Here is a 19,395-nt window from a genome sequence, read left to right as displayed (position 1 = left end):
CCCCTCGAGTCTGCTCCGCCATTGGATCATGGGCTGATCAAATTCTTCCAGTCTCCCCATACCCCTGCCTTCACCCCATACCCTTTGATACCCTGGCTAATCAAGAACCTATCTATCTCGGCCTTAAATACACCCAATGACTTGGCCTCCATAGCCGCTTGTGGCAACAAATTCCACAGATTTACTACCCTCTGACTAAAGTAATTTCTCTGCATCTCAGTTCTAAATGGACGTCCTTTAATCCTGAAGTTGTGCCTTCTTGTCCTAGAATCCCCTACCATGGAAAATAACTTTGCATATCTAATCTGTTCAGGCTTTTTAACATTCAGAATGTTTCTATGAGATCCCCCCTCATTTCCCTGAACTCCAGGGAATACAGCCCAAGAGCTGCCAGACGTTCCTCATATGGTAACCCTTTCATTCCTGGAATCATTCTTGTGAATCTTCTCTGAACCCTCTCCAATATCAGTATATCTTTTCTAAAATAAGGAGCCCAAAACTGCACACAATACTCCAAGTGTGGTCTCACGAGTGCCTTATAGAGCTTCACCATCACATCCCTGCTGTTATATTCTATACCTCTAGAAATGAATGCCAACATTGCATTCACCTTCTTCACAACCAACTCAGCCTGGAGGTTAACCTTTAGGGTATCTTGCACAAGGACTCCCAAGTCCCTTTGCATCTCTGCATGTTGAATTCTCTCCCCATCTAAACAATAGTCTGCCTGTTTACTTCTTCCACCAAAGTGCATGACCATACACTTTCCAACATTGTATTTCATTTTCCACTTCTTTGCCCATTCCCCTAAACAATCTAAGTCTCTCTACAGGCTCTCTGTTTCCTCAACACTACCCGCTCCTTCACCTATCTTTGTATCATCGGCAAATTTAGCCACAAATCATAATACCATAGTCCAAATCATTGACATATGTCGTAAAAAGCAGCGGTCCTAACACTGGCCACCACTTTATATTAAGGATGTGATTACACTGAAGAGTGTGCAGAGTAGATTCATTAGAATAACACACATGAAATGCTGGAGAAACTCAGCAGGTCAGGCAGTGTCCTTCAAAATGAACAAACAGTTGACGTTTTGGGCTGAGACCATTCTTCAGGGCTGGAGAGGAAGGGGGAAGATGCAGAATGAAAAAAGATGGGGGAGGGGAAGGAGAATAACTACAAGGTGATAGGTGAAACCAGGTGATTAGGAACAGTAAATGGCTGGAGAGGAAGGACTCTGGTAGGAGAGAAGAGTGGACCACAGGAGGAAGGGAAGGAGGAGAAGACCTAAAGGAGGTGAATAGCAGGTGAGAAGACATAAGAGGCCAGAGTGGGGAATAGAAGAAGAGGGGAAGGGGGAGGGAATTTTTTTCACCAGTAGGAGAAATCAATATTCATGCAATCAGGTTGGAGGCTACCCAGATGGAATACAAGGTGTTAATCCTCTACCCTGAGGGCGGCCTCATCTTGGCACAAGAAAAGGTCATGGACCAACATATCGAAAGGGGAATAAGAATTGGAATTAAAATGTTTGGCTACTGGGATGTTCTGATTCTCCAGACTGTTGTCTGGGATGGAACATTTCAGTTTGGAGGAGAGACTTGATAAGCTGAGTTAGTTCTCCCTGGAGCAGAAGGGCTGAGAGGGAACTGATTAAAGAATAAACTCCAACAGATTGTCAGAAAAGTCACTGGGTCATAAAAATATAATCTTAATGAATTCACATCAAAGTTGCTGGTGAACGCAGCAGGTCAGGCAGCATCTCTAGAAAGAGGTACAGTCGACGTTTCAGGCCAAGACCCTTACTAACTCTTTCTTCAGTTAGTCCTGACGAAGGGTCTCGGCCTGAAACGTCGACTGTACCTCTTCCTAGAGATGCTGTCTGACCTGCTGCGTTCACCAGCAACTTTGATGTATGTTGCTTGAATTTCCAGCATCTGCAGAATTCCTCTTGTTTGCGATCTTAATGAATTCAATTGTTTGAATAATAATTCACACAAGATGGTGAAAATATCTCTTCAACTGAAGATCGAATATTAAGTGATGAAAAGCATTTTCTTTATGACTGGGTACAAGAAAGTCATGCATCATACTCTGTTTTAGAAAACCAGTGGTAGGTATTATAGGGTCATAGAGGGATACAGCACAGACCCGGTCATTTGGCCCATTGAGTCTGTACTGACCATGAATCACCCTTTTATACTAAACCTAAAGTAATCCTTTCATTATTTTTCCCTGTTATGTAAAATACTGGTGGAGATGCATTTGGAGTATTGTGTGCAGTTTTAGTCACCCTGTATAGGAGAGAGTGCAAAGAAGATTTATGAGTATGTTGCCAGGATTTGAAGAGTTTGGGCAGGTTGGGACTTCATTCCTTGGAATGTAGAAACCCGAGGGAAAACCTTACAGAGTTATATAAAATCATGACAGGCAGAAACAGGGTGGAAGGTAACAGTCTCTTCCCCAGGGTAGGGAAGTCCAAAATTAGGCAATGTAGGTTAAGGATGAGAAGGGAAAGATTTAAAAGGGATCTGAGGGACTTCTTCATCTAGAAGGTAGCCATATATATACATACGTACAATATGGAGTTGTCAGAGGAAATTGTTGAGGCAGATACAATAACAATATTTAAAGGACATTTGGATAAGAAAGGTTCAGAAGATTATGGGCCAAATGCGGGCAAGTGAGACTCGCTTGGATGATTAGCATGATCGCTCAGAATCTTACCTATCTTCCACATATCCTACCCCACATGGACCACTCAACCCACCGCTGGAACCTAGGTTGGGGGAAGCTGGTCCAGTGTACACGGTTCGCCAGTTGGTGGATTCACTTTGTCGTGGATGAGATGTTCGTCGCGAAGTTCCACTGCATACATCTGCTCATCCTGGGCTGTCGGGTGCCAGCCGTAGGAGGGGGATCTTGTCAGACACCTCCCTGTCTCCACCCAGCTAACGGGAGTCACCTGCCACTCATTTCCAACTCATCACCTGCAGCCTATTTGAACCCAGCTCTCATTCGATGTCCTTGTTCACCTGATGAACCATCCAGCCAGAACCAGTTGCTCCTAGCCTTCAGTTACTTAGTTGCCTGTGGTGTTTGGTATCTGCTCTCTCTTGTGCCCCTTCATTGCTTGTTATTTTTGCAGTCTATTATTAAAGTTATCATCATTGCTGAATGGTCTCTGCTGCTTTGCCTTTGGGTCAAGCCTCCTCTAATTTCCTGATGGTCATAGAGACATACAGCACAGAAACAGGCCCTTCAGCCCCACTGCTCCCTGCTGACCAAGATGCCTATGTTTGGCCCACAGCTCTCTAACCTTTTCCTATCATGTACCAATGTTACTGTTCTACCCGCTGCAACCACTTTCTCTGGTAGCTCATTAAACTTACACCATCTAGTTCATACTTTGCAACCCTGAAAAAAAGACTATGCATCCGCCCTATCTATGCCCCCCATGATTCTACAAATCTCTTATAAGGTCACCCCTCAGCTGCCTTCAATCTGGGAATGAGACATCCTGGTGCTGTGGTTTCCTGGGATTGAGATGCACTGGCACTGAGATGTCCCAGGAATTAGATATCCTGTGACTTTGAGATGTCGGCTGTCCAACAACTGCAACCACCTTCCTTTTATCAAGGTTTGATTCCAGTCGTTGGAGTGTTTTCATTTTGATTCTCATTGACTGCTTACTGTATCTTGTTAAATACTGTTTGATGTCAAGGGGAGTCACTCTTAACTCTTATTCATATTTAGGCTCAGGGAGTGAAACGGTCCAGAGCAGAATGGTGCTGGCAAAACCTATACTAGGTGTGGGTGAGTAAATGACAATCAATGTACTGCACATTAACACACACAAAATGCTGGAAGAGCTCAGACAGCCAGGCAGCATCTGTGGAAAAGAGTTCCATCAATAATTTGTGCCAAGACCCTTCAACAGATTTCCACCAGCATTTCATGTGTGTTGCTTGGAGTTTCAGCATCTGCAGATTTTCTCTTGTTTGTGAAATGTACTGCACATGCTGAAAATACCAAATAGAAAAATATAAACAGAAAATGTGGTCTCATTGAAATCTATTGAAAGACTGAGAGCAGGTGTTCCCAACCTGGAGTCCACGGACTTCCTGGTTAATGGTAGCAGTCGATGGCGTAAAAAAGGATGGGAACCCCGGGCCTAGAGAGAGTAGGCATGGAGAAGATGTTTGAAATAGTGAGAAAATCTTGGACAAGGGACATAACATCAGAATAGAAGGACATCCCTTTAAGACAGAGAGGAGGAGTAATTTCTTTATCCAGAGGGTGATGAATCTGTGTGCTCATTGCCACTTTATGTGGAGGCTAAGTCATTGGGCATATTTAAAATGGAGGTTAATGAGGACGTCAAATGTTAGGGGGAGATGGTATGAGGATGGGGTTAGAGGAATAATAAATCAACTATAATGGAATGGAGGAGCAGACTCAAGGGCCGAACAACCTAATTCTGCTCCAATATCTTCTGGTCTAATCATCTTTCTGGATGGCATGCAAACGAAAGTTTTTCACTGTACTTTGATACATTTGACAATAATAAACCAATACTAATTACAACCAGACTGAGTAGATCAAAGTCTGCAGCACTGTCATTGTAGTAGGATTACAGAACTTTGATCTGATCCATGAGATGGATAAGATAACTTAGCTCTGTCCACTGCCTGTTGTTTTTGCTGTTTAGTCCTGTGTTGCAGGGTCATAAGACTGCCATCTCAATCTTAGTTAGCCTTAGTGCCACTTTCCATATATCCCTCTGCAATCCCCTCTGACTCTCTGCACTGATGATAATGGTAGAGTGAGGAAGGTGCTAAGCCTTTGACAACAGGTGATACTTGTTAGTGACCATGTGTGGCATCAAGGACCCCAAGTCAAACTCTCCATTGAGGGAAAAGACGCAATGGCTGGAGCTGTTGTCACACAAAGAAAAATGGTTATGCCCGTTGAAGATATATCATCCCAGCCCCAGGATATCAGATCAGAAGATCCTCAGGACAGTGTCCACGACTCAGATACCATCATCTGCTTCATCAATGACCTTCCTCCCATCAGGAGGGAGGATGTTCACTGATGGTTACACAGTTCATTTCTATTCAGAACTTCACAGCAAATGAATCAAGCAGTATCCATGAGATCCAGAAAACAGGCACAGGCTGATAAGTGGAAGTAATATTTGCATTATATAGGTACTAGGTAATTCAAAGCCAAGATTGGACTCATAAGCCACTTGAGAGCCCATAAGTAGATCATCAGAATGAAGACCATCATCCTTGACCTCGAGGGATAGCCACAATGACAACTAGATAATGGAATGGCTACCTCCAACAAGAGAAACTAATCTTCAATCCCTGACACTCAGAGGCATTCCCATTGCCAGATCCCCCACCATCAACATCATGGGGGGAGGGGTCCCCACTGGATCAACCACAGAAACACTGGGTATACTGTGGTGAGTGACTCACCTCCTGACACCTTTCCACCACCTACAGTTCTCTCTCTCTTCTGCACCCATTAGGACTGTGTCTTATTCACCTCCTCTTTGCACCTCCGGGTGAGCCAGCTGTGATTAACAAGTATTGCCCACCACCCCTCAACCAGCAGCAGCACAATCAGTGTCACTCGGTCTCCCTCACTCCTCACTCTGTCACAGACCATCCCTGTACTTACCAGCTCTCACTCTCCTTTAGAAATTCAAGACAAAATTGAAGTTGGTTTCTCAAGTGTCCTAATTCTGACGAGAAGTGATTGACCAGAAATACGGAGTGTCCTAGCCAGGGTGTGGAGGCATGTCCAGTAGCTTCCCAGAGCTCAGGCAGACAGGCCATGGTCCTGTGAGCTCCGTGCTCTACAGGGATATGCTGAAGCCACCGGAGATTGGGGCAGTCACATGTCTCTCACGCAGTCAGATGGCTTACCTCCGGGCTGCGTCCATGCTCCTGCATCCAGCTGCAGGACACACCACATGTGCTGATACCTCCCAATGCAGTTCCAGGTCTGGCCTGTGACCAGCGGTGCTCGTCAATGCTGCCTCCTGTTCACCAGCAGGACTGGAGAAGCAGGCAGAAGGGCAAGGACTCCTAAGGCTGGGAGGTCCTCTGGAGATGCCTCTAATGGAAGGACAGGCAATCTTTCATTGGCTGGATATGGCACTCAGAGTTCCCAGAAGGCTGCTGAGGAATCGTTGCCCTGGCTAGGTCACGAGTCAGAGGTCTCTGACTGACCCACACTGCACTGCGGTTCTCAGTTACCTGTGACATGCATGAATGAGGCTGATCGCGCCAGTCGTGCTACAGAGGCTGACCTGAAGGGGAATGAGTGACGTTCTCAGCCTGAAGAGAACTCTCTGCCTCTAAATGCAAGGTGCAACTCATGGCTTAGAGTTGATGAGAGGCATCAGCAGACCGAGAAGGTCCCAGTGAAATTATTCCGTGATGTTGTGTAGATATGGTAAGGATCTTTACAGGGAACTGTTCTGTCACTTTCAGCATCTGATACTCCCCTACCATGCACACAGCCTCCTCTCTCAGCACCCTAGGCAGGAGGTTAATGCATCTGTCCTCAAATTCAAACCAGAGTAACGCCTGTCTCATCATCGTATGTAACGCACTATCAGAGTGCAGCATTACCTGAACAGGTAACAGGAGGTTTCAGTCTCTGTGTGAGTAGAACATGGAACACAGCACAGTACAGTGCCTTCAGTCCACCATGTTATACTAATCCAAGATCAATCTAACCCCTTCCACACAGCTCTCCATTTTGTTCATCCATGTGCCTATTTAAGAGCCTCTTAAATGTCCCGAACGTATCTGCCTCTACCATCACGCCTAGCAGCGTGTTTGTTTATTTCTTATTTTTATTTAGAGATACAGTGAGGAACAGACCTTTCCAGCCCAATGGCCCGCACTGCCCAGCAACCCAGCTATTTAACCCTAGCCTAATTACAGGACAGTTTAAAATGACCAATGACCGGTACGTCTTCGGAATGTGGGAGGGTACCGGAGCACCCAGAGGAAACCCACGTGCTTGTGGGGACGATAAACAAACTCCTTACAGACAGCTCTGGGATTGAACGCCAACACCCGAGCGTAATAGCGTCACGATAACCACTACACTACTGTGGCATTCTGTGCAAATACTATTCTCTGTGTAAAAGAATGGCCTCTGACATTTCCCCCTATGCTTTCTTCCAGTCCCCCTATGCTTTCTTCCAGTGATTTTAAAAGTATGTTCATTCATGTTAGCCTGTCCCCTCTAGAGGGCTGTCCCCTCTAACTGTGCCTCTTCTCTACTTCTACCATGGCACTTAAGAAGGGAAGGCCTTGGCGAGTAGGAATAAGGAAAACCTCAAGGCGTTCTACACGAATGTGAAGAACAAGAGGCTGACTAAAGTGAGGGCATCCTCACTGGTCACAGGAGCAGTACCAGAAGATTAGAAGATGGTGAATGTTATTCCTTTGTTCAAGAAAAATAATAAGAATTATAGACCAGTGAGTTTTACGTTAGTAGTGGGCAAACTATGGGAGAGGATTTTAGAGACAGGATTTATGAGCATTTGGAGAAGCACAGTCTGATTAGGGATAGTCAGCGTGGCTTTGTGAGGGACAGGACACGCTTCATGAGCCTGACTGCATTCTTTGAGGAAATGACAAGACAAATAGAGCAGTGAATGTGATGTATATGGATCTTAGTAAGGCTATTGATATGGTAGGCTCTTTCAGAAAGTCAGGAGACATGGGATCCAGGGAAACTTGGCTGTGTGGATTCAGAATTGGCTTGCCCACGGAGGGCAGTGGGTGGTTGTAGATGGAGCGTATTCTGCCTAGAAGTCAATGACTAGTATTGTTCCAGGAACCCTGACATTTGTGATTTTTATAAATGACTTGAATGAGGAAGTGGAGGGGTGGGTTAACAAGTTTGCAGATGACACAAAGGTCGGTGGTGGTGTGGATAGAATCATAGAATCAGAATCAGGTTTAATATCACTGGTATATGTTGTGGAATTTGTTGTTATGTGGCAGCAGTGAAGTGCAAGACATAATAATATAAAACTATAAATTACAGTAAGAAATCCGTTAGTCTCATGAGACCATGGATTTGCGCCTTGGAAGGTTTCCAGGGCGCAGACCTGGGCAAGGTTGTATGGAAGACCGGCAGTTGCCCGTGCTGCAATTCTCCCCTCGCCACGCCACCGATGTTGTCCAAGGGAAGGGCATTAGGACCCATACAACTTGGCACCGGTGTCATCACAGAGCAATGTGTGGTTAAGTGCCTTGCGCAAGGACACAACATGCTGTCTCAGCCAAGGCTCGAACTAGTGACCTTCAAATCACTAGACCAATGCCTTAATCACTTGGCCACATGCCAACACTATATTTATATATATTATTAGTTATATATTATAAGACCATAAGACAAAGGAGCAGAAGTCGGCCTTTCGGCCCATCGAGTCTGCTCTGCCATTTTATCATGAGCTGATCCATTCTCCCATTTAGTCCCACTCCCCCGCCTTCTCACCATAACCTTTGATGCCCTGGCTACTCAGATACCTATCAATCTCTGCCTTAAATACACCCAATGACTTGGCCTCCACTGCTGCCCGTGGCGACAAATTTCATAGATTCACCACCCTCTGGCTAAAATATATATATAACTAAATAAGTAGTGCAAAAAAAGAGCATAAAAAAGTTAGGTAGTGTATATGGGTTCATTGTCTGCTCTCAGAAATCTGATGGCAGCGGGGAAGCTGTTCCTAAAATATTGAGTGTGTGTCTTCAGGCTTCTGTACCTCCTCTTTGATGGTAGCAGTGTGAAGAGGTCATATTCTGGGTGATGATGGATATTGCCTTTTTGAGGCATCACATTTTGAAGATGTCCTCAATGGCAGGGAGGCTTGTGCCCATGATGGAGCTGAATGAGTTTGTAACAGTGGTCCCTCCAGAAAAATGGTAATTCCACTGGTCGGAATGCTTTCCACAGTACATCTGTAGAAATTTGCTAGAGTCCTTGGTGACATACCAAATCTCCTCAAGCTCCTAATGAACTACAGCTGTTGTTGTGCCTTCTTTGTAATTACTTCAATATATTGGGGCCAGGATAGATCTTCATCCAAGAACTTGAAACTGCTCACCCTTTCCACTGCTGATCCCTCAGTGAGGACTGGGGTGTGTTCCTCAGCTTCCCCTTCTTGAAGTCCACAATCAATTCCTTGATGAGAACGTAGTGCAAAAATTGTCATAGGTTACAACGGGACATTGATAGGACGCAGAGCTGAGCTGAGAACTGATAGATGGAGTTCACCTGGAAAAGTATGAAGTGATTCACACTAGAAGGTCAAACTTTGAGGCAGCGTACACTGTTTATGGCACAATTAACCATTTAATGCCTAATGGGGTGGAGACAGAGTCAGCTACATTCAGGTGAACTAAGGGAGTCGTATGTAACAAAATGGAGGGCTACGTGGGAGGGAAGGGGTAGGTTGATCTTAGAGTAGGTTAAAAGGTTAGCACAACATTGTGGGCCAAAGGAGCTGTACTGTGCCGTATTCTTAACAATCTGCTGGATGAATCCAATGGGTTGAGCAGCATCTGTGGGGAGAAATGCACAGTTGGTGCTTCATCGCTCCACATGCTCCTGTTATCGTTTGTGGCCCAGAAGTACTGGGGAGCTGGCACTGTAGATCCCCCCCAACCTCACTCACCTATTGCTCTCCCCGCAACAGGGCGCTCCAGCCACTGTGGTCCTTGCCACTTTCTATCCAGGCCTCATTCCTGGAGTGGAGTATGAACCTCTAGATCCCTCCCAAGCTCTTGCTCGCTGCCTGTGGCCTCAACCCTCCTCGATCCAGTGCAGCCCTGTAATGAGGATATTGTTGAGGGCTGAAGTCAGTCGGATCCAGAGTGGAGGTGGCTGTTACCCCACCAGCCACTAGGTGTCAGCCACTGTTCAGCTTCCCTTGCTTCAATCGTGGGTTCAAATCCCACTTTCAGCACACGTTCAGCCTGGCAACAGTACAGCTCTGAGCGAATCAGTGCACAGCCTGTAGGCCGTTGGGGAGAGAGTGGGGGAGGGAGCCTGGGGGGATGGATAGTTATTGCGAAGGAGGCCTACAGGAGGATGTGAGTGAACTTGCAGATTGAGCAAATGAAATCCAACAGAAATACATAAAATGAGGAACATTTTTGGATTGTGAATAGGGAGGGCATATTACTGGAAGCTGAGGGAATGGGTTGCAAGCGGGAATAACAAGATCTCAGAGTACAAGGTTGCTCTGCAGGTTAGCAGGGATTTAAAAAAAGCAGGTTTAGCCACTGTCATTTGCTTGAAAGTAGTGAGGTTTTGCCGAAGTTGCATAAGTTGATGCTGGGACTGCCCCATGAGCAGGCCTGTTCTGAAAGGGTTGATTTATTATTGACGAGAGAGTTAAAGTTGTGTCTTGCAGGTCAAATCAGTATTCCATGATTAGCACGAATAAGGTCAAATCAGTATTCCATGATTAGCACGAATAAGGTCAAATCAGTATTCCATGATTAGCACAAATAAGGTCAAATCAATATGCCGTGATTAGCACCAATAAGGTCAAATCAGTATTCCGTGATTAGCACGAATAAAGTCAAATCAGTATCCCGTGATTAGCACGAATTAGGTCAAATCAGTATGCCGTGATTAGCACAAATAAGGTCAAATCAGTATGCTGTGATTAGCACGAATAAAGTCAAATCAGTATCCCGTGATTAGCACGAATAAGGTCAAATCAGTATTCCGTGATTAGCACGAATAAGGTCAAATCAGTAAACTGCATTACCACGAGTAAGGTCAAACAATGAAAATGCAGAATGAAGTGTAGACAGACAATTTAGGCTTTAAATTGTGGAATGATTATAATAGAAGCAATGAGTGAACCTGCAGAGAGCAGCTTGCAGCAAATTGTCATGTTCCAGCCAGCCCTATGCTGATCACACTGGAGCGGGGTTCTGAGGTGATTAATGGGAGGGTGAAAGGGTGAACAGAGTGAATCTCTTTGCTTTTGTGTAAAGGAGATTGAGGGGCGACTTAGCTCAAGATCTTCCAAAGTGTGCAGACGTTGCTAGAGAAGGCTGTAATCACCAGTGGTTAGATCCGGAACAGCAAAGCCAACATGATAGATTGGCTGCTGAAGCAGCAACGTGGGATCACACTGTCTGTCAATGTGTTCAGCTATATAAATCAGTTACAGATATGGGTGGAGAAATAGCAAATCTGGGCAAGTGTGAGCTGTTAGACTTTGGGAGGTGAAACATAGGGGGAAAGTACACAGTCAATGACAGGACACTTAACAAGTGTAAGGACACAGTTGATGTACAAAGGGATCTTAGGGTCCAAATCTATTGATCCCTGGAAGTGACCACAGCAGTAGATAGAGGGGTAAAGAGGGCCAATGTCATGCTTGTCTTCGTTGGTCATGGCATTGAGTAAAAGGGTCAGGAAGTCATGCTACAGTTGCAGGAGATTTTGGTTTGACTGTCCTTGGAGCATTGTGTAAATTTCTGGTCACCTCTTTGCCAGAAGGCTGTGGAGGCTTTAGAAAGGGCATGGAAGAGGTGCAGAGAAAATTTTTTCATACAGAAGTGGCGAGTGCCTGGACAGGCTGCCGGGGTAGTGGTGTTCAGAAGGTATTTAGATAGGCACACGAATGTGCAAGGATTAGAAGGACATGGTTTATGTTCAAGCAAGAGGGATTATTTAATTCAGCATAATGTTTGGCACAGATATTTGTTGGCCGAACAGCCTGGTCATATCTGTACTGTTCAATGCTCTTTGTTTGTACCCTTTGCTTCATCCGTCTGCACCTGCAACTCATTGCAAGTTGGGTGAAGAATGCCCATAAATGGGCCTTCACTTGTGGAACATGGTTGCCAAGTGACCAAGGTTGAGAATTAAGTATTCCAGGAAAACTGGGAACAAATGAGCAGGAAAATGGGAAGGGGAGTGGTATTGATTTTAAATGATGGGATTAAGACAATAAAAAGAAAAGATCGCAGCTGAGGAAATCAAATGAAGAATGAGTTTGAAGCTGTGAGGAGCTGAAATATCAGAAGAGTTTACACAGGGCCACAGTCAGTGGTAACACTGATCGATCCAGAAGGTAGGCGTGCAGATAAAATTGAGCTGCTGGAGGAACTCGGTGGGTCAGTGCTATCTGTATGAGGAAATGGACATAAAGTGTTTCGGGCCAAGATCCTTCATTCAAATCTCGTCTCAAACCATCTGTGGATATTTTCGTCCACAGATGCTGCCTGACCAGCTGAGTTCCTCCAGAAACTTGATTTATGCTTCTGATGTACTTGTAACAAGGGCTATGGAAGAAACACAGGCGACTTCAATCCACGTGTAAACTGGGTAAATCCTGAATGCTTCCAATAACTTCCCTACCACTGATTTTAGACACACAGCCCTACATTTACCAGGCTTTTCCCTGCTTCCTTTTTGAAAAGGGACACTGCATAATCAGTCTTTCAGTCATCTGGTACCTCGCTTGTACGCAGGGTGGATTTACAAATCTCAGTTTGAGCCGCAGCAATCTCCTCCTTTACCTCTATTAGCAGCTGGGATTTATCCACCTTTAAATCTGTATTCAGTATCTCATTTTTATTTATGAGACTTGCACTGGACTCACAAACAACAAAACCAGGTTCAGTCTGCCTTGTCACCGAAGGGTTTCTTTGAGAGACCTGCATCTTTTTATGCTGCTCCACCTCCGCGTTCTGAACCTTCCCCTGGGTTTAGTAATGAAGACTCTTCTGGCAAGCAAAGGTGCAGAGTGATGGAGGGAGGAAGGAGGTGATGGGGAGAGGGCAGGCCAGTGGAAGGGGAAGGGCTGTAAGTGGGGTGAGCAGGAGAGGTGGAAGAAGAGGAAAGAGAGAATGGAGGGGAGTGAGGAGGGGGTCAGGGGGCACAAGCTGGTGATGATATAATGGGAAGGAAGGGGTATGTGTGAGGAGGGAGGGATGGAGGGGAAAAAGGGGTGAGTTGAGGGGTTGAGTTGAGCGGAGGGGTGGAAAGAGGGAGATGTTGAAAGGTGGAGGGGAGGGTGAGGGGGTAAAGGAGAGGTGAGTGAGGGTGAGAGGTGAAAAGAGGGAAGGAAAGGAAGAGAGAGATGATAAGAGGAAGAGGAGTGACGGTGGAGAGGAGGAATAGGGTGGTGAGGATATGGAGAGGAGAATGCATGGATGGGGGAGGAGAGAGACAGAAGGTGGAGGTGAGGATGAGTGAGTGGTGGAGGGGTACAGAGGGGAGAGAAGAGGGAGAGGGGAGGGGTGAGTTAGTGTGAAGTGAGAGGGATGGTGAGGAACGTAAGGGGGGTGTGGGTGGATGAAGAGCAAGTTATCTCTCATGAGCTGTGTCCCACCTTCCTCTTGGAGGCTGTTGATGAGACCTATAGGCCTGCACCATTCTCCTCACATGCCCATCATCTCCCCTCAGATTCTTACCCTCACCCACATACCAGAGGTAACTTGGCCAATTAAACTACCAACCTGCATCTAGAGGAAGAGGTACAGTCAACGTTTCGGGCCAAGACCCTTCATCAGGACTAACTGAAAGAAGAGCTAGTAAGAGATTTGAAAGTGGGAGGGGGAGGGGGAGATCGGAAATGATAGGAGAAGACAGGAGGGGCAGGGATGGAGCTAAGAGCTGGAAAGTTGATTGGCAAAAGGGATACAAGGCTGGAGAAGGGAGTGGATCATGGGACGGGAGGCCTAGGGAGAAAGAAAGGGGGAGGGGAGCACCAGTGGAAGATGGAGAGCAAGCAACATGAGATGGGGTAAGAAGGGGAGGAGGGGTATTAACGGAAGTTAGAGAAATCCATGTTCATGCCATCAGGTTGGAGGCTACCCAGATGGAATATAAGGTGTTGTTCCTCCAACCTGAGTGTGGCTTCATCTTTACAGTAGAGGAGGCTCTGGATAGATATGTCAGAATGTGAATGGGACGTGGAATTAAAATGTGTGGCCACTGGGAGATCCTGCTTTCTCTGGCGGACAGAGTGTAGGTGTTCAGCGAAACGATCTCCCAGTCTGCGTCAGGTCTTGCCAATATATAGAAGGCCGCATCAGGAGCACCGACCGCAGTATATCACACCAGCCACGCTCAGGTTGGAGGAACAATACCTTATATTCCGTCTGCATAGCTTCCAACCTGATGGCATGAATGTTGATTTCTCTAACTTCCGTTAATGCCCCTCCTCCCCTTCTTACCCCATCCCTTATTTATTTATTTATTTATTTATTTATTTATTCCCTTTTTTTTCTCTCTCTATCCCTCTCACAATAACTCCTTACCTGCTCTCCATCTTCCTCTAGTACACCCTTCCCCCTTTCTTTCTCCCTAGGCCTCCCGTCCCGTGATCCTCTCCCTTCTCCAGCCTTTTATCCCTTTTGCCAATCAACTTTCCAGCTCTTAGCTCTATCACAACCCCCCTTGTCTTCTCCTATCATTTCCGATCTCCCCCTCCCCCTCCCACTTTCAAATCTCTTACTATCTCTTCTTTCAGTTAGTCCTGATGAAGTGTCTTGGCTCGAAATGTCGACTGTACTTCTTCCTATAGATGCTGCCTGGCCTGCTGTGTTCCACCAGCATTTTGTGCGTGTTACTTGAACTTCCAGCATCTGTAGATTTCCTCATGTTTGCGTTTTTAAACTACCAACCTACCTGGTCAAATGGAGAGTATGCAATCTCCTCTGAAACATGGAAATTCCCCCTTCATAGCTGAAGAAACCAACATTGAGTCAAGTCCTTCCTTGGCATCAGGATGGTTTGAGGGAATGAAATAGCTTTGGATGCAGTTCCCAGTGCAAGGACCTTCAGTGAGAGTGGGGTAAGGTGACACAGTGAGAGACAGCCTTCAGAAAGGCAGTGAAGTTCTGTTGTCAGGAACTAGAGTACTTTCTTCAGTGGACTCTCTGTTCCTTTCAGGGACTTTCCAAGGTTAGGCAAATGTTTGTGGCTTTGTGTTCTGAGCTTTCCTGCTCCGGATAAGTGCCCTTCCTCCAAGGAGGGACGCTGTGGATGGAGGGCCCAGACCAGAACTAGAGGGAGGAGCTTAGGAGGATCAATGGTGCTTAACGGTGACTCCTTTGCTTGCATTTTCGGAAACAGCTCTATTTCCATCCTTAATATCTCTATTTTTCCCTTTCAGGCTTCTTTTGAAGACCCTGACCTGGAGCTATACACTGACTACAGTTCTTTGTGGGAATGGGTCCTGCTCTCAGGGTTTCATGAGTGGTTGTTATTCAGCGCACCAAGGGTGTGGCCTAAGAGCTCAGCTCACCTTCGGAGGACTGAGATTTAATGGCTCTGGAGATGGGGGATCAGAGGTCGGTGTCCAGGCAGGAGATTGGTGTTTTGTGGGAGATGGAAGATCTAAGGCTATGTGCCCAGAGACTTGAGATCTTTGGGCACAGAGCTCGGAAAAAGAGACATAACAGACTTAACATCATAAACCAGTGAATTGTTTATTATGTCTCCCCTCTCGCTGTGAAATGGAGACATCTCTTTCTCCCTTATTAGGGAGTGAGAGAGCCTGTGGTATGTTGAATACCGGGTGAACAAGTAGTCTTTGGGGTACTGTAAGTCTGTGTCTTTGCTGTTGCTTTGCTCACGCTTGAGTGTTCGGTGGCAGGTGCTGACGCTTTTTTTTGCCAGTGGGGGGAGGGGGGATCGTTGCTTGCTGCCGCTTACACACGGGAGGGAGGGGAGCTGGGGGGGACTTTTTGGGGTTCTAACATCTAACTGTCATTCATTCTTTGGAACCACTCCTCTGTTTTTGTGGATGGTTGTGAAGAAAAAGAATTTCAGGATGTATATTGTATACATTTCATTGAAGTTAAATATACCTTTGAAACCTAAACACATGCCAGGAACTTTTAGTGCACTTGCTGATGAACTTGCTGAGAATTTTCCTGCTCATTTGTCAATAATCGCAGGGCATTTCTATTGTTCTCAGCCTCCAATCAAAGTCACCCTCGTCCAACATCTGGGCAAAGAGATGTGCCTAGGAACTCAAGTGCACTCAAAGAAGCATTGGGCAATGGAGTGGAAGATATAGAAGCTGGGATTGGGAAGGGATCAGATGGGGTCAGGGTGGGTGCAGATCACAGGAACCAAGCTGGCTATTAGCGAGTTGGGGTGCAGTGTGAAGGGGTAGAACGTAGAGCATGGAACACCGAACACACACATACCCTTTACACTTAATAAAGTGGCCACTGAGTGTAGTTCATGGTCTTCTGCTGCTGTATCTCACCCACTTCAAGGTTCGACATGTTATGCTTTCAGAGATACTCTTCTGCACACTACTTTTGTAACGCATGGTTATTTGAATTACTATCGCCTTCCTGTATGCTTGAACCAGTCTGGCCATTCTCCTCTGACCTCTCTCATGAACATGGCGTGTATGCCCACAGGACTGCCAATCACTGGGTGTTTTTTGTTTATTGCACCATTCTCTGTAAACTTTGGGTTATGCGTAAAAATCCTAGGAGATTTGAGATACTCAAACCACCCTGTCTGACACCATATTGAAAGTCACTTAGATTACATTTCTCTCCCATTCTGAACAACACTGAACCTCATGACCATGTCTGCATGCTTTTATACAATGAGGTGCTGCCTCATGATTGGCTGATCAGATATTTACATTAACATGCAGCTGGACAGATGCACCTTATAAATTGGCCACATAGTATAGAACATAAAGCAGTACAATGCAGGAACAGGCCCTTCAGCCTACATGTTGCACAGCACTAATTAACCTAATGATATTTAATCCCTTCTGTCTGCTCATGGTTCATATCCCTTTGTTCTCTGCCAATTCAAGTGCCTGCCTGAGAGCCTCTTAAATGTCTCCACCATCACCACATGCAGTACATTCCAGGCACACGTCACTGTCTCCTTTGAACTAAATCTCTTTTGCCTTAAATGCATGGCTTCTAGGATTAGAGATTTTGATCCTGGTAAAAATATATTGGCTATCCATCTATGCCTCTCATAATCTTATATCAGCTCTCCCATCAGCCTCTATCACTTCAGAGAAAACTACCCAAGTTTGTCCACCCTCTCCTTACAACACATGCCCCCTAATCCAGGCAACATCAAGGCAGACTTCTTCTGTACCCTCTCCAACATCTCCACATCATTTCTATAATGGTGTGACCAGAACTGAATGCAATACTCAGATGTGACCTAACCAGAGTCTTGTAAAACTGCAGCATAACATCTTGACTCTTGAACTCGACTAATAATGCCATACTACCCTACCACTTAATAGACGTGTGGGTAAAGATGACTTGCAAGATGACACAAACCAAACTAGTGGAGGAACTCAGCAGGTTGAGCAGCGTCTGGTTAAGGAGAGGAGCTGCTGATGCTTCCGCTCAAAATCCGGAGCAACACACAATCTGGTGGAGGAAAACAACTTTTGTGCTTCTCATATCTTATTGGTTGTAAAATGCTGTAGGTCGCAATGTCACACAAGGCATTATATAAAAGCAGTCCATGCCCTCTCACCTTGCCTGCTGACAACAAACTATAATCAGTGTGGGATTTAGGACTTTAATCAGTGGGCTGAGAGTTTTAGAGGGGCTTTAATTCCACCACATCAGACAGCAGATTTGGATGAAGTAATTTTAGTTTAGTTTCAGGTGCCAGATGTTAGATTGGTGAAAAACAACAGCTGGCTCTTGGAGTAGATTGAGTTTTACTGATTTCTGATAACATATTGAAGTTTAATTCCAGCTATGGATGTGACAGTGGAACATACTTTTCAAATCCCTTTGTACAAGGACTGCATGCAAAGTTTGAAAATATATGTTGCATGAGGGGAGGCAGAGAGGGAAGCATTGAGGAAGAGTGAGTATTTGGAGGCACAGAAGGAATGAGAGGAGAGTTTTCTGAAAAGAAAGGTGCTTGATGGAGAGAGATTGGGGGTGAGGGAGAACAGATGAAGGAAAAAGGAGGAGCGAGGAAGTGAGCTGAATGAGGAAAGGGAAGGGTGATTGAGAGACAGGGATAGAAAGAAAGGTACAGGGGAGGGAGTGAAGATTGAGATAGAGTAGTGAGTCACTGAGTGAGGGATTAGTCATCGATAATTTGTTTATGATTGTCGCATGTACTGAGGTACTCTAAAGCTTTCATTGTATACCATCCAGACAGTACATTGGTAAGTATGTTGAGTAATACAGAAAGGGGGGAAAAAACACAGAATGCAGAGTGTGGTGTTATACAGGAGCGTGAAGACATACACTCAATGTTTCAGAAGCAGCTTCTTCACTCTGCCATCAGATTTCTGAATGAACAATGAAGCAATGAACACTACCTCACCATTTTCCCTCTCTTTTTTCACTACTTATTTAATTCAAGTGTATACATTATATATTGATAGTAATTTATAGTTTTTAAATTATTATGTGTTGCTATGCATTGCTGCTGCAAACAACAAATTTCTCAATAATATTAATATTAAACCTGTGAAGCATTTTTATTTTGATTCTCATTGGCTTATTTACTATTATTTGTTAAATGGAGTTTGGGTCGGGGGGGGGGTCACTGTCACCTCTCTTTAGAATTCAGCTCTTTTGGTTGCATCTGGGCTGAGGCAGTGAAAAGGTCTGGAGTGGAGTGGTCCTGGCAGGTGACAATCAAAGGATCTATACATGCTGGAAATCTCGTCAAGAAAATGCTGAAAAGACTCAACTGGTTAGCCTATATCAATGAGGAGAGAAACAGAGTCGATGTTTCATCAGACCTGATTGCCATTCAGCTGATGAGCAGGTTATTGCTGAGTGCCTGCCAAGTGATAGAAGAGTCAAAAACATTTTCCTTTACTTGTCAATGAATGAGGGTAAACAGTCACAATGAAGTGGTTCTTTTTGTTTTAGGTATTTGTGGGTAGTTAAGAAAGAGGAAGGATTAAGAAACAGGAAGAGTAAAAAGATCCTGATGGTCTCCAAACAGTAACCAGGATGTTGGAGATAGAAAAAGAACTTGTAAAAGGAGCAATATTACGATAGTTGTGGGGGATTCCACTATGCAGGTAAATTGAGAAAATCAACTTCTTTCCCTACGCCATCAGATTTCAGAATGGACAATAAAACCGTACCTCACTATTTTTTTTTATCTTTTATGCTCTGTCTTTGCACTACTTATTTAAATTAATTTATACATATATTTCTTACCGTAGTTTAGAGTTTTTATTATGTATTGCAACATACCACTGCTACAAAACAACAAATTTCATAACATATGCCAGAGATATTAAACCTGATTCTGATTCCAAGAGAAGGAATTTGTAGAATGCCTAAAAGATGGCTTTATAGAGCAGCTTGTGATTGAGCC

At 45.0% G+C, this 19,395-nt stretch overlaps 1 long non-coding RNA gene across 2 annotated transcripts in view; it reads left to right on the top strand.

The window, feature by feature from the left end:
• The window catches only part of LOC134354625 (uncharacterized), a 76,031-nt gene extending 60,334 nt beyond the window's left edge, over positions 1-15,697 (top strand). Inside the window, exons 4-5 of one of the 2 annotated variants that reach the window (XR_010019858.1) lie at positions 3,760-3,819; positions 15,203-15,697. This is a non-coding gene — a long non-coding RNA (uncharacterized LOC134354625). The remainder of the gene's footprint in view (positions 1-3,759; positions 3,820-15,202) is intronic. The other variant, XR_010019859.1, reaches the window with a different exon arrangement.
• Positions 15,698-19,395: the final 3,698 nt, after the last annotated feature.

Source organism: Mobula hypostoma, chromosome 12 (assembly GCF_963921235.1).
Source record: "Mobula hypostoma chromosome 12, sMobHyp1.1, whole genome shotgun sequence".
In the NCBI taxonomy this organism is placed as follows: domain Eukaryota; kingdom Metazoa; phylum Chordata; class Chondrichthyes; order Myliobatiformes; family Myliobatidae; genus Mobula; species Mobula hypostoma.
The sequence above is the reverse complement of the archived record's forward strand: the minus strand, read 5'-3'. Positions and strand labels throughout refer to the sequence as shown.